The following is an 18,120-nucleotide window of genomic DNA, read 5'->3' on the forward strand; positions in this document are numbered from 1 at the left end:
ACACCGATGAAATCCCAGCGATGCGGCGAGGGCCGGCGAACACACTGCCTGCATTGTCAGCTGGTGGGTGACCAGACATGAAAGTAACGCCGCCGCCGCCGCCGCCACCCCGCCGTCCCGCTCGCATTCCTGGCACGATAATACCCTCATTCATTGCCGCCGTGTCGTCGTAACGACGGCTCTTCTCGCCAACGGCCACCGTGATCCCGCGCTAGCTGCTTCCCGCAGAGCCCCCTCCCTCTGGTGGAGGGATTCCCTTCCAACGGCGTCGTCGAAGCACGGCATGGGTGAGGTAGGCGGGGGGGGGGAGGACTAGAGGGGAACGGCGCGGTGGCGGCGCTTACAAACGCCGAGGTCAATGAATAAAGAAACGATCCGATGAGACGACCCGCTCCGTCAAAGCCCTGCAATTAGCATCGCGGAGATGGCGCCCGCGCCAGCGACGCCGCGTGTGTGTGTGTGTGTTTTTTCTGCCGGATGTGTTTAAGGCAGAGCAGTAATTGAAAGCACTTGACGGGTCTTATTTGCCACTTTGAAAAACACACACACACACACAAACACACTTGAGAGCGTACCTGCTCGCTCAATCAGGTGCGGGTGTAATAGCAGTCGGCCATTAAACCCGGTGGCCGGCTTCGTCGCCATTAGTACCGCGCGTCGCCGACTTACATTGAAAAACCGATGTGTCATTATTCCCTTTGTTGGCTCAAGATTCAAACCTCTGCTGCTGTTACCGCGGTAATGCTGCCGCCCGGTTGATGAGGGGGTCGTGTTGAAACGTTAGCCATTAGCATGGCGGTAATCGCACAAACACACAGTAATTTTAAGCACACGCAAATGTAAACACCCATAAATGTAAAGCTGGGCGTCACTGCCATTGATACATGCTAAAACCATGCCGATAATATTCAGGTCAATTGTGTGATTATTTCCTTTTTGTTCTTTATATGTACCCCAAATAACTGCATTCATGAGTGAGTAACTGGCGAAAAATTTCAGAAGTATAAAAAAAAAAAAAAAGCCCAAATTTGTTCATAAAAATGAAGGAAATAACTTAAAATATATAAAAAAATGATGGGAAATGGACAATATCATAATAACAACATACAGAAATGAAATAAAATAAAAATTAAAAATAGTTCATAAAATGAAATGATCGAAAATAAAATGTGATAAAATAAAAACAGATATTATACATACATACCATTCCCCCTCAGCCAGTATGAATGTGCGTGTGCACACACACTGACACACATGCGCAAACACGCACACACACTCCGATGGGCAACGTGAGGGTTTGGAAAACCTGAGATCTGAAATGTGGGAAAGGCAAGAACCTCAAATCCCCCTCTAACTCTGCTTCCAAACACGCTTGCCGTCCCTGTAACCCCGTTTTCCCGGCTCGCCTCCATTCCTTGAACGCACCGCTCCTTTGTCCTCCATTATTCTGTTTCTTCATCTTCTTCTCCTCTCATCTATCTGGGATCTTCTGGTTCCAGCTTGGATCAGAAGAGACATGACCAACCGCCTCTTCAGTGTGCGTGAGTGTGTGTGTTCCGCTTGCATCATGGACGACGCCAATTAATGATCTGTCCTCCGCCGTCGGGGCCAAAAATCTGACGTCTGGATCGTCGGCTCTCGCCTCGGCGGCGGCCCTCGGTTCCTTTGTCCTCACTTCAACTTGACGAAGAGCCAATTAAAACAGGCATCGACCGCGGCGCGCAAACGCTCCGCTCCTCATCTTTCCCGGAGGGGCGCCGAGAGGGGAGTGGGGGGGAATAATCCTGGAGGAGCATTGATCGGCGGTGCGGGAGGACTCCGACGGCATTCTGAGATTATGGTATTGATCCCCGATCAAGGAGCCCAGGGGATATTCGTCCTCCTCATAATCTCCCTCTTTTGGAAAGTCTTGTTAAAAAAAAAAAAAAAAAAAAAAAAACCCGGCCGCGGGTTCATGCGGCGAGGAAGAAACCCACACTTACTCTCCAGGTCCCGTCACGTGCGGAGAGCCGTCGCTCCTCCTGCTTTGGAGGGGGTTGCAGACAGGGTCGGGACCCTCTCGCCCAGAGGGCCTCCCGCTCGGGAACGACTCCCCTGCAAGAGCAAAAGCACAAGCCGTGAGCGGGGAGACGGCCGGATGACCTTAAACGCACCGCGGGGCTCGCCACGTTCGCTCCGGCGGGGCCGCTGACCCCTAAATCCCCCCATCGCTCCCCCCCCTCCCCGCCGTTATCTCCTCATTCACTCCGCCGTCTTGACACGGCGGCAGAAAGGGGAAGGCGGGAGGGAGGGGGAGCCGATGGAAACCAGATGTGGCTGTTTTTTTTTGCTGCTGGAGCAGAAGAAGAAAAAAAATGTGTGTGTGTATGTGTGTGTGTGTGTGCGCGCTGTTAAGTTCTACGAATGTCAAAAAGAAAAAAAAATAACCCCAAGAGGACGAGCGTGAGACGCAAAACCGTCATCTGTGAGGAGCGGCCGCTCCGTCCAAGCTTCTACTTCTGTGTGTGTGTGTGTGTGTGTGTGTTCATTTTCGGGGACGACGGCGGGGGGAGAATATCGAAGGCAGATGTCTGAGAGAGAGCCGAAACAATGCTGGCGAGGGGTAGAAGGTTTACTAAACACTGACTCACAAACACACTCTTGGGTTCCAAGTGATAAATTAAACCATCAGGACTCCCCCCCTCTCCCCCCCGCAGTGGTACGGTCCAACACGGCTGCATGCAACACTTAGCAAGGTCTGGACGCCTCGACGTGTCATGACTGAATCAACATTTGCATGTCTATGTATTCATGTATATATTCATACATATATATGACATGAATGAATGAAGGAATCAATGTTTATAGATTTTCTTGTCCCTTTTACTGCAATGTATGTGGCACTAAGAGCTTTTTTTTATACACTATATTCTTGGATGGTTTATTAGATTTTTTTAAACATTTTTTTTTCTATAGATTTTGTTTTTTTTTTTTACTTGTTCTTGTCAGTTATTTATTTCATCCATTGATTTTATTTTTGGAGGATTCCCATTTTATTATTTCTGCAAGATGCATTTTTTTTTTTCTTTTTTTTGGGAGGGGCGGGGGGGGGGGGGGGGGGGGGGGGGCATTTGGTCAGATGTTTGCTGATGACATGCTGACTTCCGGTCAGATTTAAATGTTATTTATTTTTTGAAAATTTCATTTGATTCAGTACTGCTCAATTCAATAAAATTTAATTAATACATTTATTTTCATTCCCTTAACAAATCAGCTGGATTTACAGACAAGGTTTATTTCTTCTCCGTCACCGAAAAACAAAGGTCAATCATTCGACTCGACCTCTTGCCGCTAAGCATACACCTTCCCCTCAATCAGGGTGCACGTGCACTTTGGTGGGTGTGGGGTTGCACATGCCGCCATTTGTGGCCATTTATTACATTAAAAGGAAAAAGAAAACGGAGGCCGGAGAGAAAGTACAGGGGATCCAAGCAAAACACCCGAGGAGAACATCCAATAAACCCCAGATCATAACAGCCAGTTAGAAAAACAAAGGAGGGAGGAAGAGGAGGAAGAGGAGGAGGAGGGTAAAGCAAATTCTGAAATCCAATGCCTCATCGTGATCGATCAAGACTCTGGAAAACAAAAACAGGAAATGGAGAAGTGAAGTTCAAGGGGGGTTCCAAGTAGGACTGTGATGTCACACACACACACACACACACACACACACACACACACACACACACACACACACACACACACACACACACACACACACAAACGTCTTCCACTCATCAAGTATCTATTTCACCCTGAATTTAATAAAACAAAGGTTTGGAGGACCTTTTTTTCTTTGCTTCCTGTTTTCGTTTCATTGTGATTTTCACAATAAGAGCCTATTTAGAAAAACAAAAAAAAAAACCTAACAAACAAGCTGGATAATGACTTGATGAGCGACCGCCGGCACGTCAGATGAGTTCGGGTCAGCTGATCTGGTTGCCGCGGCGATAAGGACAGCCCCCCCACTCCTCCTCCTCATCAGCCGATGACCAATCAGAACAAAGGATTTGTTATCCTGGTCTTGTTGCTCTTCTTTTTTTGCCATGACTTCCCTCTGCAGCCGGCGCACAGTCGATTCCAGCGACTGAGATCGGTGGGGGTGAGAGGGTGAACGGGTGTGAGGGGGTGAAGGAGTGAGCGGGGGTGAGCGGAGGGGTGAACAAGGGCTATTAGACCCCTTCTGTAACAGCGCCGGAGATGATGATGACGATGTTGCCTTGATTGTTTCATCGCCGCGGCTCTTTCAGCAGGGCGCTATCGCTTCTAATCTCATTTTCCAGAAATAGACTCATGGAGAGGACGACCCCCCCCCAAACACACACACACTCACACACACACACACACACACACACTGTAACAGATTGAAAGTGAGCCCCATTAACCAAATGAGTTTTTTTGTTGTCGTTGTTGTGTCTTTCAGGAGCACAACAAGACTGTGAGAGCCCCCCACCTCGACAGTCACACACAAACATACACACACACACACACACACACACACACACACATAAAGTAACAAGATGAGGGGGGTCGGAGAAGTGCAGCAGAGAAATATGCAGAATGGGATAAAAGAGTACCAAGGTGCTGTTACACCCCATTATTATCCCCCACTAATGACACCCCATTATTACATCCCTCTAATGACACATCCTTATTAGATCCCCCTAATTACACCCCCTTATTACACCCCACCAAATGACACCCCTTGTGGCATGACACCCCCTTAACAGCACCTTATGACACCCGATTATTAAAAACACCCGGTAACACCCGCTATGACAGCACCTATGACTCACCCCATTAATACTCCTACAACACCCCTTTATTCCACCCCATTATCACACACCTCCTATCACACACCCCATGACATCTCTTAACAGTCACCTATGACCCGCCCCTTTACACCCCTTTAAGACGCCCCCCCTCATTACAATAACCCTTATAACCTAAGTAGGTGAGCCTTTAGCTGCAGTCTCGAGGTTGGAGAACTCACTCGTTCATCCCTTTCCTCATCCATCCATCCGTCCCTCCATCTACAGGGATTTCTTCTTGCACCGCGTTGACAGCGGTCTAAGCTGCACGGCTCACCTGTCAATCACAGGGTCACCTGTCAATCACAGGGTCACCTGTCAATCAGACGGTCCAAGCATCCACCCTCTCACTCACGTTTTCACAAAAACATGTAGTGAAAACATGGTAGTGCCGGGTGAGAGGGTAACTCTTGGACGTCTCTCGGAGCCTTCGACATACCCGGGATTTTATTCCAAAATGTCTGCTGAGCGTCGCTGCGCCGTGACATCATCAACGAGTAACCGTGTAACAAATCGCCATGGAGACGACCACGACTCCTCAGGACGTGATGGCCTCCTTGGTGCAGAACATGTATGCATTCATAATCTGGGAGTAGTAGCCGTAGTAAGACTGCAAACTCACGGGGTGCAATTAGTGTGTACAAGTGCGCTCCGAAGCCAAAGCAGCGTTCCCTCGCGCTAACGGTCAGCATGGAAACCCTGAGCAACCCCTCCTTTATTTGACTGATCGTCATAGCATCAGGGATTAAATGGTAATAACACAATTATTATGCGTAAGGGGGTTTAGCACGCTGTGAATAATCCCAGGGATAAGCCGCCGCCGTGATGCAGATGTGACAGCTAACATCTGTGCGGGTCAGTTAAAGTACTTCCTGTTTGTGTACAGACTCCGGCGCCTGATTGGCCGAGACAGAGCGGCATGTCTTCCCCAGACATTTTGGCCAAAGCCGCGACATGAGGATGTTTCTTTTCTTTTTTCTCTTCCCCGTGCCTGACTTCATCCCTCCCCGACCCTTCCTCCCTCATCTCCTCTTCCTCACTTCCTCTCTCCCTCTCCCCTTCCTCCCTCCATCCCCCCTCCCTCCTTCCCCTTCCTCCCGGACGCCACGCAGCGGTAATTGAAAGCGACCCCGACTCGTCCTTTCTTCATTTTTTCTGTGTCCGCCGCCCCGCTGCTTCGCCCTCCGCCGGCAGTTGACAACTGCCCTTTTAGCCGCGGCACTCTGCGGCGTGACCCTCTAACCCCCTCCACCTTCACCCTCCTCCTCTTCCTCCCCCCAAAGCCACACAGAGAAAAGTGCAGGCGTGCAACATCTTCCTCCTGCTCAGCGGAAAATTGTAGCGCGCGCACACACACACACACACACAGACACACAGACACAGCGGCCCTCCGGAGGTTAAACACACTCCGTGTTCTGCTTGGGCTTTGCGTCTCATTTTGCCATAATATTCGGTGCATCATAAAAAGGTGGAGGAGGAGGAGGGGGAAGGTGGGGGCTTTTGAAATTCAATGAAGATGCAAACAATTCCTCGCCGGCGTGCAGAGAACACGCTCCGCAAACTCGGAAATAGAAATAAGAGGAGAGGCGGCGAACACTAATAGATGTACTGCGCGCACGCATACACACACACACACACACACACACACACACACACACCCACACACACACTGCAGGCCCCTGAACTAATTCCTTTTAATCATGAAAAGGCGGCCATGTCGGGCTAAACGGAATGTGGGTTTGCCGCGTCGTCGTCACAGAGGTGGGCCGCCCTCCTCGCCACCGCCTCCCCTGATGGCGTGCTCGAACAACCTCCTCCCCCCCCCCCCCCCCCCCCCCCACGGTGCATTCACTAGTTGGTTAAAACCCATATTTGTGTAAACGACCCAGTTCTGTACTCTGCAGTGTGTATGTGTGTGTGTGTGTGTCACAGCGCTCGTTGTTTTTACAGGTTGTCACACTTCAGCCCCCCCACGCACACACACGAACACAGACGCGCAAACACACACACACACACACACACAGGCGTCGTGACACATCTGCTGGGATGTATGAAAGGCTGCTCGTATCTGATTCGCCTCGGTGAGTCTCTGGGATGTTATCGGCCGAACGCTGAGCGAGATGACATGTTGTGTGTGTGTGTGTGTGTGTGTGTGTGTGTGTGTCCGTACGCGCATGTATGTGTGCGTGTGTTTGTGTCACGCATTGTAGATTTGCTTTTTTGTTTCTCCTTCTTTTCTTCTTCCACCCACCCATCAATCGGCGAGCTGGCAGTTGAATCGCAGGACGTCAGGAGCGGAACGTCACGCGAGCTGACGGACACTAGATGTTCGAGGAAACCCCCGGACCCTCGCCCGCGCCACAACGCTGACACGGTCTCAGTTGCTGGGAGTCTTAATGATGCATTCGAGGGGCCGCGACCTGACCGTGAGCTCCGGTAACGACACAGTGATAAAGCATCTATAACAGCTATTTAGAGAAAAAAAAACTGTCGCTGCTCAGGTCTCGAGTGAAATGTGACGAGTGTTGGGGGGGGGGAAGGCCCAAACATCTTGTTTGTGTGGTTGTGTGTGTGCGTGTGTCATTTCACAACAGCACTAAGCTCTCAAGTGCTTGTAAAACTAATTAAACTGATGAAACCGTCTTCCCCGTCCTTCCTCTCCCATTTCCGTTCTTTGCAGATCAGCTGGAGGCGCCCGTTTCTCCCACCCAGACCCAAATGCAACACGATCGGGTTTCCTCCCTTTGCTTTTCCATCGCCTCTCGTTCAAGCTGCGGGAGGTGTGTGTGTGTGTGTGTGTGTGTGTGTGTGTGTGTGTGTGGTTTGGGAGGGTTCAAACTTGCAAAAGCGGTTATAGCCAGCACGCACGCACACACACACACACACACAAACACACACATCATCCTTTGCTCGCACTGAATCACAGCAGGTGTCAGGTCACATTAGGGTCGGCCCTTGAGTGTCCGACGCCGCTCTATGAGCCAAGCTGGGTACACGGCGGGACCTTCACACGCAAACCCCCCCCCAAGAGGGAACACACCTTCTGGATGCAGCCACACACACACACACACACACACACACACACACACACACACCTAAACAAAAAGGAGCACAATAATGCAAGAAAAAAAATTCTGCAGGCAGCAGTGCTTCTTAAGAAAATACGTGTGTGTGTGTGTGTGTGTGTGCGTGCGTGCGTGCGTGTGTGTGTGTGCGCGCGTGTGTGCCCCTTCGATGTTGAGCACCGGAAGCAAACGTCAGGGAGCATAGCAGATGTGAGACACACACTCACATACACACATAAAGGAGTAAACAACTTGCAGAAAACTACTTGTAACACCCCGCAGAAGTCGGTGTGTACGTGTGTGTGTGTGTGTGTGTGTGTGTGTTCTCCCATCTCAGGCGTCTGCGGCTGCAACCTAACCTGCTGGCCGGTGTCCAGGCCATCCGGCCAGCCGGCGCTGCAGTTGCAGATCTCCAGCAGGAGTGTCCACACCAGGACACTCAGCCCCCTCTTTTTCTTTCTTTCACTCAGAGTCTCTCAGAGTAAATTGTTCATAATGAGCTTCAGAGCTGCAGGTTTGCCTACAAAACTTTGTATGAATTATCATTTTTTTAAATTTTACCTTATTCGCTACCTCGCAGACCAACGAGACGCCGCCAAAACTAATAAACAGACGTACAGGACTGTCTCTGAAAATTAGAATATTGTGATAAAGTTCTTTATCTTCTGTAATGCAATTAAAAAACAAAAATTACTTTTTCATAATATTCTAATACTTTGAGATAGGATTTTTGAGTTTTCTTAAGATGTAAGCCATAATCAGCAATATTAAAATAGTAAAAGGCTTGCAATATGTCAGTTGATTTGTAATGAATCCAGAATGTATGATATTTTTGTTTTTCCAATTGCATTACAGAAGATAAAGAACTTTATCACAATATTCTAATTTTTTTGTCGAAGTAGGGGAACGCTAATGCTATCGTTAGCGTCAGCACGAGGCGCCATGAGGCTACTTAATAGCAAATGCGCAGCCTGCGCTTCCTCTCGCTAAGCTAATGGTGTTGTTGGCTAACCATAGATGGACAGTGTGTTTCTTTAGTAAGCCGCCGCACGGCTAGCAATGCTCCGCCATCCCATCAAAATGTCCACACTCATTGACTTCTACGTAATTAACTACTTATTATACCGCAATTATCATACAACAGTTGTGCGCGTGTGTGGGATGTCTATACGCACACACACACACCAGGTAGGAACCATTAGCACTGACGAAATTTGACTAAGGTGACCCTGGAGGTCGTGACCTTTCCGACATTGCCGTGGCGACAGTGGTTGTCCGTCTCCAGATGAGGAAGTCGACACTCCAGCTGGCGAGGGGCGGGTTTTTCGCGGGCACACCGGGATGACGGCGCGAGTGAAACGCGAGGGTGTTGTGCCGTCCGTCTGCTCCCGGCAGCCGTCAGCCGCTCGCCGTGGCCCCGCATAGACTGCCGGATAATGAGCTCCCGTTGCCTTGTCAACGCCACCCATCTTCCTGTCCCTTCATCTTCCCCTCCTGTTCCCGTTACACCGTGATCCCTGCGCGCTGAGCCCTTCGGCAAACACCGCTAGCGGAAAGATATCACGCCGCCGGGCCAGCGCCCCACGCGCCAGACGACAGGTGCGGCATAAAGCGAGCGGCGGGCGGGGGGGCGGCTAATTACTGGAGACAAAGTGATTCACCGCAGAGTCGGTAATTCACCTGCAGCTGATGTGGAAAAAAAAAAAAAAAAAAAACGACAAAAATTAGATGATAGCGAACCGAATTAGATGAATATCGTTTTAAAAACTGAACTGGTGACCATGCAAGAAAAGCAGCAGAAGATGGATGAATGGATGAATAATAAAATAATATTCATAGCAGGCGGACTTTGGACACAGAGGTCATGAGCATTTATTATGTTATATATATGTATTTGGGAAATTTTCTGTTTAGGTCAAACTGGCCTTTTTTTTTATGTCAATTATATCTTTTATTGATGTAACTTTGATTTGAAGTATTTCTGATGTCTAATTGACTTTTTTAACCTTCATCCTAACCCACTTTAATTTTGCTCTTTTGGATGTCGAAATACTTCTTTTCAAGTTAAGCTGACGTCTCCTACATTATCAAATCGTCGTCTTTTCAATTTTCATGAAATGTCATTTTAATCTAACATTTTAAGTATCTCTTTGATGTAAAATAATATTCTTTTTTTTGTCTGGACTGAGGTATGTTTGATGATAAAATAACATATTTGAGGTAACATCTCAACTTCTATTTCAAGTTAAATTGACAATCATTGGATGTTAAATTGACATCTCTTAGATGTTGACGTCTGGAATTTTTATCAATTTTAACTCCTGTGAAATTGACATCTCTGATATGAAATCGATGTCTCCTTGATTTTCCAATGATGCCTCTTTAATATTAAACTGACGTCTCTCGGAGGTTCTCTTGACGTTCAACTGAATTGAATCTCTGTGATGTTTAATTGATGTCTGTGAATTTCTATTGATATCCCTATAACGTTAGACATCCCTTTGATGTTAAATCAATGTCTTTTTGGAATTACTGACATCTTTATGATATTCTATTGACATGATGTTGACTTATGAGTCCGTGATGTTAATTGAAGACTCGTCAATATCAAACTGATATTTCAATGAAAAATTGACATCTCATTGATGTTACTGACATTTATGATATTCTACTGATGTTTTTGATGTTGAATCTAGTCTCTTTGATGTTAACTGACATCTCTATGATGTGAATTGACGTCTACTTGATGTCACAGACGTCTATGATATTCTATTGACATCTGTGATGTTGACTTTACATCAACATGTGATGTTAAGTGACATTTCCATGATGTTCTATCGATGTCCCGATCATGCAGTCGATCAAACTGTGGGATGACGGCGTTCTGCGGAGAACCAAGGACCCGCAGGTTCTCCGACGTTCTCTGCAGCACAGGGACTACTTTTTCTGCCTGGCGGAAGCACACGTCCTCGGCTCCGGGGCCGTTCCACGCCGAGCATTCAAGCAATGCTCGCCGGGCCGCATTCCCAGTCACGCCGCCTTGACGTTTCTGCCTGGGCCGCATTCTCTCGCCTACCTTTGTTGTCACAAACACACACACACACACGCGCGCACGCACACACGTGCACACGTGCGTGGCCCTGTTGTTCACCAACTGTAATCAAGTTTCCGAAATGACGCCAATTTTCTCTCCATCAACAGTCGATTCCGGTCTGTGTGTGCACGCACGCACATACACACTCAGGGCTATTTTAAGAGCAGCTAATGGAGGTGTTGTCCAAACTTGAGTGTTTGCGAGGTGTCAAGCAGCGATGAACACTCGTCTCCTGACTCGTATCCTCGCTCGTCTCCTCAGGCCTCTTTCCTTTCCTCTCTCCTCACTCCTTTACACTTTCCTCCACTCTTCCGCCATTGCTCTCCTCTTCCCTCACTCTTCTCCTCTCTGGTTTCTCCTTTCTTCCCTCCACTCTCTCCTTCCACACTCCTCCTTCCTCTCCTTTCTGCCCCTCTTCCACCTCTCCTTCTTCCCTCGTCTATCGACCCCGTCTGGAAATTGCTGTTCCTTTTCAGATTTTCCACTGTCAAGGCAGAGGGAGAGGGGGAGATATGGAAGGCGGAAGAAGGATGGGACAAAGAAGGAGAGAGGGGAGGAGGGGAGGTGTAGAGACTCGAGAAAGAAGGGGCGACGGGGAGAGACGGAGAGAGGAGGTGAAGCGAGCGTTATTTAATGATAATAACGATACATTTTATTTAAGGCGCCTTAGTCAACTCTCAAGGACACTGTCAAACTGAATACCCAAATCAAATTATCCAATCGTGAAAAACAACGAGAGAAGAAGAAAAGCCCAGCCTGTCTCCTCCTCCCTTTCCTGAAGGGTAATTTATAGAAGAGCCATATTATTTCAATTATTTTCCATTTTATTTGATTTTACAGAGAAAATCCCCTCCAAATTCCTGCCCCTGGATGTTTTTTTTTTCTATTTATGTATTGAATCAATTATTTCCCTGCCAGTTATTCGTTGATATAATTTGATTGTTTATAATTTCCCAGGCTTGTTTGTTTTAATATAATTATTATCATTATTATCTATTTTTCTAATCATTTTAGGATTTAATATTACATTCATTTTATCTTGATTGTTTTTCAGCGCCACCGAGTCATACTAAGGAAATGTCATGACATTGCAAAACTTTCGAGCAACCCGTCAAAAAAACAAATGTCCACCCGGCGCCAGCTGATGATCACACACGAGACACCGCCGCAACATCGGAACATCGCCTCTGCGTCCCGACCGCCATTAGCCACCGCTAACGTTTAGCATCACAACTAACAAACTTCAAAATGCATCTGTATGTACTTGTGAACAGTGTCTGTGAACGAACCCGAGTTACCATCACGAGTGTGTGATTACAAAACCCGCTGGTGAAAGTCGCAGTTTTTCAATCGATTGCCCGGTTTCTCCGCCCATTGATCAATGAACCTGACAGTTCAGTTAAACTTATCAATAAACCAAAGTAATCTGTTGACCAGGCCACAGGTTGTGTGTTGTTACAGTGTTATCACGGGGCGGCGGGGGCTGTGTAAGCAGAGGCTCTTCTTTGCGCCATTTAAGGATGTTGGTCGTCGAAGGCATGATTGATGGCGGTGCCTCGGCTGCGAGCGTCTCCTCCGCACGGCCCGGCGCCTCCCCCGCAGCACGCCATCCATCACCTGACGGCGCCTTAGCACGCTCGTCTCCCAGCATTTTTCTGGGTCCGCGACCCGGCGCGGGGTCACGCGCCGCTGCCATGATTTCCCTCTAAAGAGAGCAGTGACGAGAGGTTGCCGCGGCGACGGGTTGTCGATACAAGCGGGTTTCACGACAGAGGACACACGTGACCTTCCAGACCGGAGCGGTGACCACATCTCAATTTACAGATACACACTGCAGTCTCTAGTGCTGATATATACTCTACTTTATGACTACCGTAATTTTTGGACTATTGAACGCTCCTCAACATAAGCCGAATTTCCTGGTTTTGTCATCGATTCGATGTGATGAGGATAAATGTTTTAGCGGCGTGAAGTTTGTTAGCCCCCCCAAAACGAATCCATACATTAGCTGCATCGTTGTTTGAGCCGTAGTGTTCAAAGCGTGTGAAAAAAGTCGCGGCTAATTGTCCGGAATTTAGGGTATATAGTCCACATTCCAAGTATAAACTCAATTACAATTACAATTCTGACGCCACATGCTAGTTTAGTAGAGATTAAATAGCAAGTGCGTATTAAGGAAACAGTCTATATTACTGGAAAAGATGATATATTGTAGATGGATGCTATAGATTAATGGTATACCCTTGGATTATTGGGACCACATACGACAAACCGAGACTATGGATTACAGGTAGAGCTGATAGGTTTAGACTACATTCCTGATGTAGACCATAGATCATAAACGTATACTTCTTCTACATCTTTCTACTCTATATTCCAGGTGACTACATATTCCAGGTTAAAACCACAGATTATAGGTACAAACTATATTCCAGTTTAAGACTATAGATTATAAGTACAGACTATATTCAAGGTATAGACTGGAAAAACCAGACAGGTGAAAACAAGAACCCCCACCAGAACCAAGCAAGAGACAGACTATCTCTTTGGCGCCTCCCCGCCGGAGACAAATTACAGATTACTCTACAAATTAGGACTCGACACCGCCGCCCCAGTCAACCGAACCAATGTCCTGGTCAGAACTATCCATCTTTGCTCTGTATCGAGGCTCCTGCTAGATATCGCTTTGTTGTCTTCTTATCTACCGAGGTGTGTGTGTGTGTGTGTGTGTGTGTGTGTGTGTGTGTGTGTGTGTGTGTGTGTGTGTGTGCGAGTTCCCGCGGGGGGTCACCGGAGGGCCGAGCTAGAACATTGTTTTGTCTCCCGGGAGGGACTGAAAGGCCAGCTTTGTCAGCGGGAGACGAGCTATTGTTGCGGACCAGGGGAAGCGGCCGCTCGCCTTTCAAAATAAAAGGTTTCCCAGGCGACTAGTGGAAGGGAAGGCGTCCGCCGGTTGTGCTAATAAAACAGGCGGGGGGCGGCGTGATAACAAGAACCCGCCGGCGTCCTGGGTTGACTTCCTCCGACACAAACGCCTCCCCTCCAGGATATTTTCAAAATAAAACGTGACTAACGCGGATTGAAGTCAGCGTTAGCACGCTGGCGTCAATGCCGCGTTGGCTTCAGGTCTTCCTGTTTCGGAACCAAACCGAGGCTTCGGTACTGTCGTCCAATCAGGCACAGGCACGCGGCCGCGCTTCCATCAAGCTAACCAAGGACTGTCGTCGCCGTGGTGTCAATGCTCCCGCTCCAAGCCGCGAGCTCATGTGGATTAAATTGAGTGGATGCTAATGCTAATAGGCGCTAATTCCCCTCGCCGCCCCCCCACGGCGAGGCCGGACTGGGCCGCCGCCGCCGCTCTCTGAGCTGTGACTCATCTAAAAGCTCCGGGGAATGAGAGCGAGAGCGTGAGCAACCGCATCTCAGCCACCATTCCTCCGCTCCCCGGTGACTCACCGCCGCCTCTGCGGCAACAGAGGAGTATTACGGGATGAACCGGCATTAGCTTACTTAGACTAAAGCCTCCGGATTACAAAGTAGCCCGCCAATTTCGGGACCTCCCATTGGTCACCCCCGCCGCCCCCCTTCCTCCGCCCTCCAAGGAGGTCTTCTTCAGAACCGGGACCTGAAACTGGGTCAGCTGGCGTCCGTTCAGCTGGATCACCATGGTGACGGCGGCGGCGAATCCGTACATTTTGTTTAGGATGGAGTGAAGAGGAGCCTGGATAGAGAGAGGGATGAGGAGCGAGGGAGTGAGAAAAAGAAAGAGGGGGGGAGCGATAGCCAGAGAGAGGAAGAGGAAGAATGTGAAGGAGAGAGAGAGAGAGAGATGGGGAGAAAAAGTGGAGGAGAGAGATGACTGAGAGGAGGAGAGAGGAAGTGATAGACAGAAAGAGAGAAAGAAAGCCTTGGATAGGAAGAAATGAAGAGAAAGAGATAAAAAAGAGGTAAAGGGGAAGAAAAGAGGAGGAGACAGATGAAGAGACAGAGGTACGGAGACGGAGATGTAGAGTGTGATAGAGTGATAGTGATGGAGGTGTGGAGAGATGCAGAGAAAGTGTTAGATTGATGGCAGGATAGAGTGATTGAGGTGTAGAGCTGAACACTGACCACTGCTTCTCCTGCTAATCGAAATGCAAACGTCTCGCCAACCTTCTGTCGGGCCGGCGTCCAGAGCTTTCCCAGCGAGGGGGCGGAGCCTTAGCACGCAGAGGCGGAGCCTGAGCCCGAGGCCAGCCGATCCGCCGCGGGGACGGCCTGAGCTGCAGCGTTAACGGCTCCCCATCGCCAAGGGCAACCGCCATGACAGGCTCGATTCGATGGAATCCGTAAACTGCTGACGACGAGCGCGTCTCTACTTCCTCTCCTGGCACGCCGTTTCGGAGGGGAGGGGGGAGTTGGCAGGGCCAGGAACCCGGTACCCAAACACAACGGTGCCGCTGTTCCCGCAGGGGGAAAGAAAAAGAGGCGCCTGCCACCGCGGGGCAACCGAGGCCATCTTTGCATGGCGGGCCGCCGCCGCAAAAAACGACCAGGGAAGACGTGGGGGGAATGTAAACACACACACCGGGTCATGTGACCTACCCTGGACATGTGGAACAAACCAACGTCCACGCAGAATCTCTAACTTCCTGGTCCACATCTCCAGGATGATATGCTTCGAGCCAAGATGGAGCCCGTTCCCATCCGCTCCGCCATCTTGGCTCCAAATCTACTTTCTGTTACGCTGTCGTTCAGCTGTTTATTTATCGCTGCCCGAGCTGTTGTCCAGCCGAGGTCCGCTGGAAAATCCCAAGTCTCTGCCGGGGCTTCTCGGCAGAGACTCTGAGTACTTGATACTCTAACGCAGTACCTTTCACAGTAGTACTATACTTAGTACCGAACGGCTTCTTACTCATCAAACAGAGGGAATGCCTAACGGATTTTGCGGCCTCGCCACTCGTCATCAGGCTTTCAGTCGCCCGGCGGGGGTCGGCTCCCAGCCGCCGCCACGATCCCGCCGCTCTACTGATAAGCTGCCAAACGGCGAGCTGATGAATGAGACGCTGAGTGACACCGGCTTTATTTACCCGGTGTATTTTTGTGTGTTTTCTGGCGGCGGTGGCGCTCTGGAGAATTCCCGGACAGCGCCAGGTGCGCCTCCCACTGCGGCGCTGAGGGCCCCGGGTTCAAAGATCGGAGCGGAGCGGCGAACAATGTTATCGGTGGCTGCAGGCCGCCGTGGCGCCACAGAGACGCGCTGTGATATAAATATATCTGTTTGGATGGTTCCATTTATGTCGGGGTTAAAATGGCGGCGGCGGTTTAACCGATTCATTACGAATGTACAATCGGGGTTCGTTAAGCCTTCAATTTTTTTTTCCTTTCACAGGAGATTAAGAGCTGGGAAATGTGAGCCGTCCTCACACGGCGAGGATTAGGGTCGACAGCTCGCCGCTTTCGGACACTTCCTGTATCGGCCTCCTCTTCTTTCTTCAAAACATCTGGAAGATGGTTTTCTTTGCTTTTTAACCTCCCCACCGGGGGGGCCGAGGGCGAGGAGGAGGAAGAGGAAGGGGAGGGGTCTAGCCGCCGCGCTCGCAGGAAGTGAGCGCCGCAGCCGATTGGACTCCTGCGCCGGCCGATGGAGAGATGGTACAGCCCAACCCTGACACTCGGATTGGGTTTGGGGATGAAGGCGAACACAGGCGGCCCCCCCGTTTTTTTCGGATTTGTTTTTTATCCCCGTCCGCCTTAAGCCCCCGTAAATAATTCAAGCCGCGGCCCGGTTAGCTTAGCGAGCGGCGGGCCGGCGGCGCCATCGCCTCTTCATAAACCACTGTATTTTCTCAAAACAGAAAAATTGGCAAATACCATCCACCGATGAAGGGATGAACTGGGACCACCGATGCTTTGGAGCATTCCCGCTATGAACACCAACTGCGGGCGCCATATTAACCGCTTATAACTGTTCTTACACTGCTCTAACCAAAAGGAACTGGATTTTCAAACTAAAAGTATACCCATGTATTTACTTGTTTCATTTTCAACTCATAGAAAACAAAAAGCCTCTTATTTTGTAAAAAAAAAAAAAGGAGGTGTCTTGAACATGTGAGTCACGTGACACTGGTTTCATTGGCCGGTTCCCGCTGGGACATCGCCGACATCACCAGAGCTGGGATGAGAATCCATCGAGCGGGTAATCGGTTATTTATCGCAGGATGAACGCAGCGGGAGTGATCAGACAGGAAGTGACCTGTTGACGTCATCGCTATGGCTATCATGCCCTGATACCTCAGGGAGCACGGTGGAAGATTTGAGGTGAGGCAGACGGGCAGCGTGCCTCATCACGCAAAAACAGGAGTCTGAGGTTGAGGCTGAGGAAGAGGAGGGGGGAAGGGTGATAATGAGGCAGGGAAGGATGAAGCTGAGAAGGAGGAGGAGGCCGAGATGAGGATGAAGGTAAGGAGGGTTAGTAGGAAGAGGGGCAAAGGCGATGGTGAGGAGGAGGAGGAGGAGGAGGATGATGAAGGTGAGGTTGAAGAGGAGGAAAGGATGAAGGTGAGGAGGAGGAGAAAGAAGAGGGGGAGGAGGGGGGACCAAGTGAGGAAGAGGAGAAACACTTTCCAGAGTGTCCATCCTCCAGAGAAACACTCCGGAGGATGGACACTTTGAAGGTGAGGAAGGGAAGGACCTAGAGTCCCGCTCCTCCTCACTCCTCTTCCTGTCCATCTCAGATGCCACTTCCTGTTGAGTCGGCGAGGGCAGGGCTTAAGATCCCCACTACCTCTTCTTCCTCTCCTCCTCTCCCTCTTCTCCTCCGCCGTTCTGCTGTTTACTCTGTGATGAATGGCTCTATTTCACCCTCCTCCCCGAATCCCCCCTTCAGCAGGAATAGATTACAATCTGTGCAATTGTGCAGAAACAAGATTGATCTTTCAAAAAAACAAGGGGGGTGAGAGAAGAGGAGGGGTTGCACTTCGCTCTGGTGAAGAAACGTCTTGCCCGATACTTCGACATTTAAGTATTGCAGGAGAAGTCTAGAGGGGGCGCAAACAAATGTTGCGGCGGCTCGTAATGAGACGTGACAAAGCGGCGAGACGAGGCGAGGCGGCCTTTCAGATGGCAGGCCTTG

At 49.5% G+C, this 18,120-nt stretch overlaps 1 protein-coding gene across 5 annotated transcripts in view; it reads right to left on the minus strand.

Moving 5' to 3' along the window:
• The window catches only part of sema6cb (semaphorin 6Cb), a 127,846-nt gene that overhangs the window by 75,395 nt on the left and 34,331 nt on the right, over nt 1–18,120 (minus strand). For 4 of the 5 annotated variants that reach the window (XM_086153838.1, XM_086153840.1, XM_086153836.1 and 1 more), the window contains one exon: nt 1,983–2,094. The exons of the other annotated variant lie outside the window; for it this stretch is intronic. The gene's annotated coding sequence lies outside the window, so the exon portion shown is untranslated. The remainder of the gene's footprint in view (nt 1–1,982; nt 2,095–18,120) is intronic. 5 annotated transcript variants of the gene reach the window in all.

Source organism: Fistularia commersonii, chromosome 10 (genome assembly GCF_037954325.1).
Source record: "Fistularia commersonii isolate RoL2024-O1a breed Wild chromosome 10, RoL_Fcom_v1.0, whole genome shotgun sequence".
Taxonomy (NCBI): domain Eukaryota; kingdom Metazoa; phylum Chordata; class Actinopteri; order Syngnathiformes; family Fistulariidae; genus Fistularia; species Fistularia commersonii.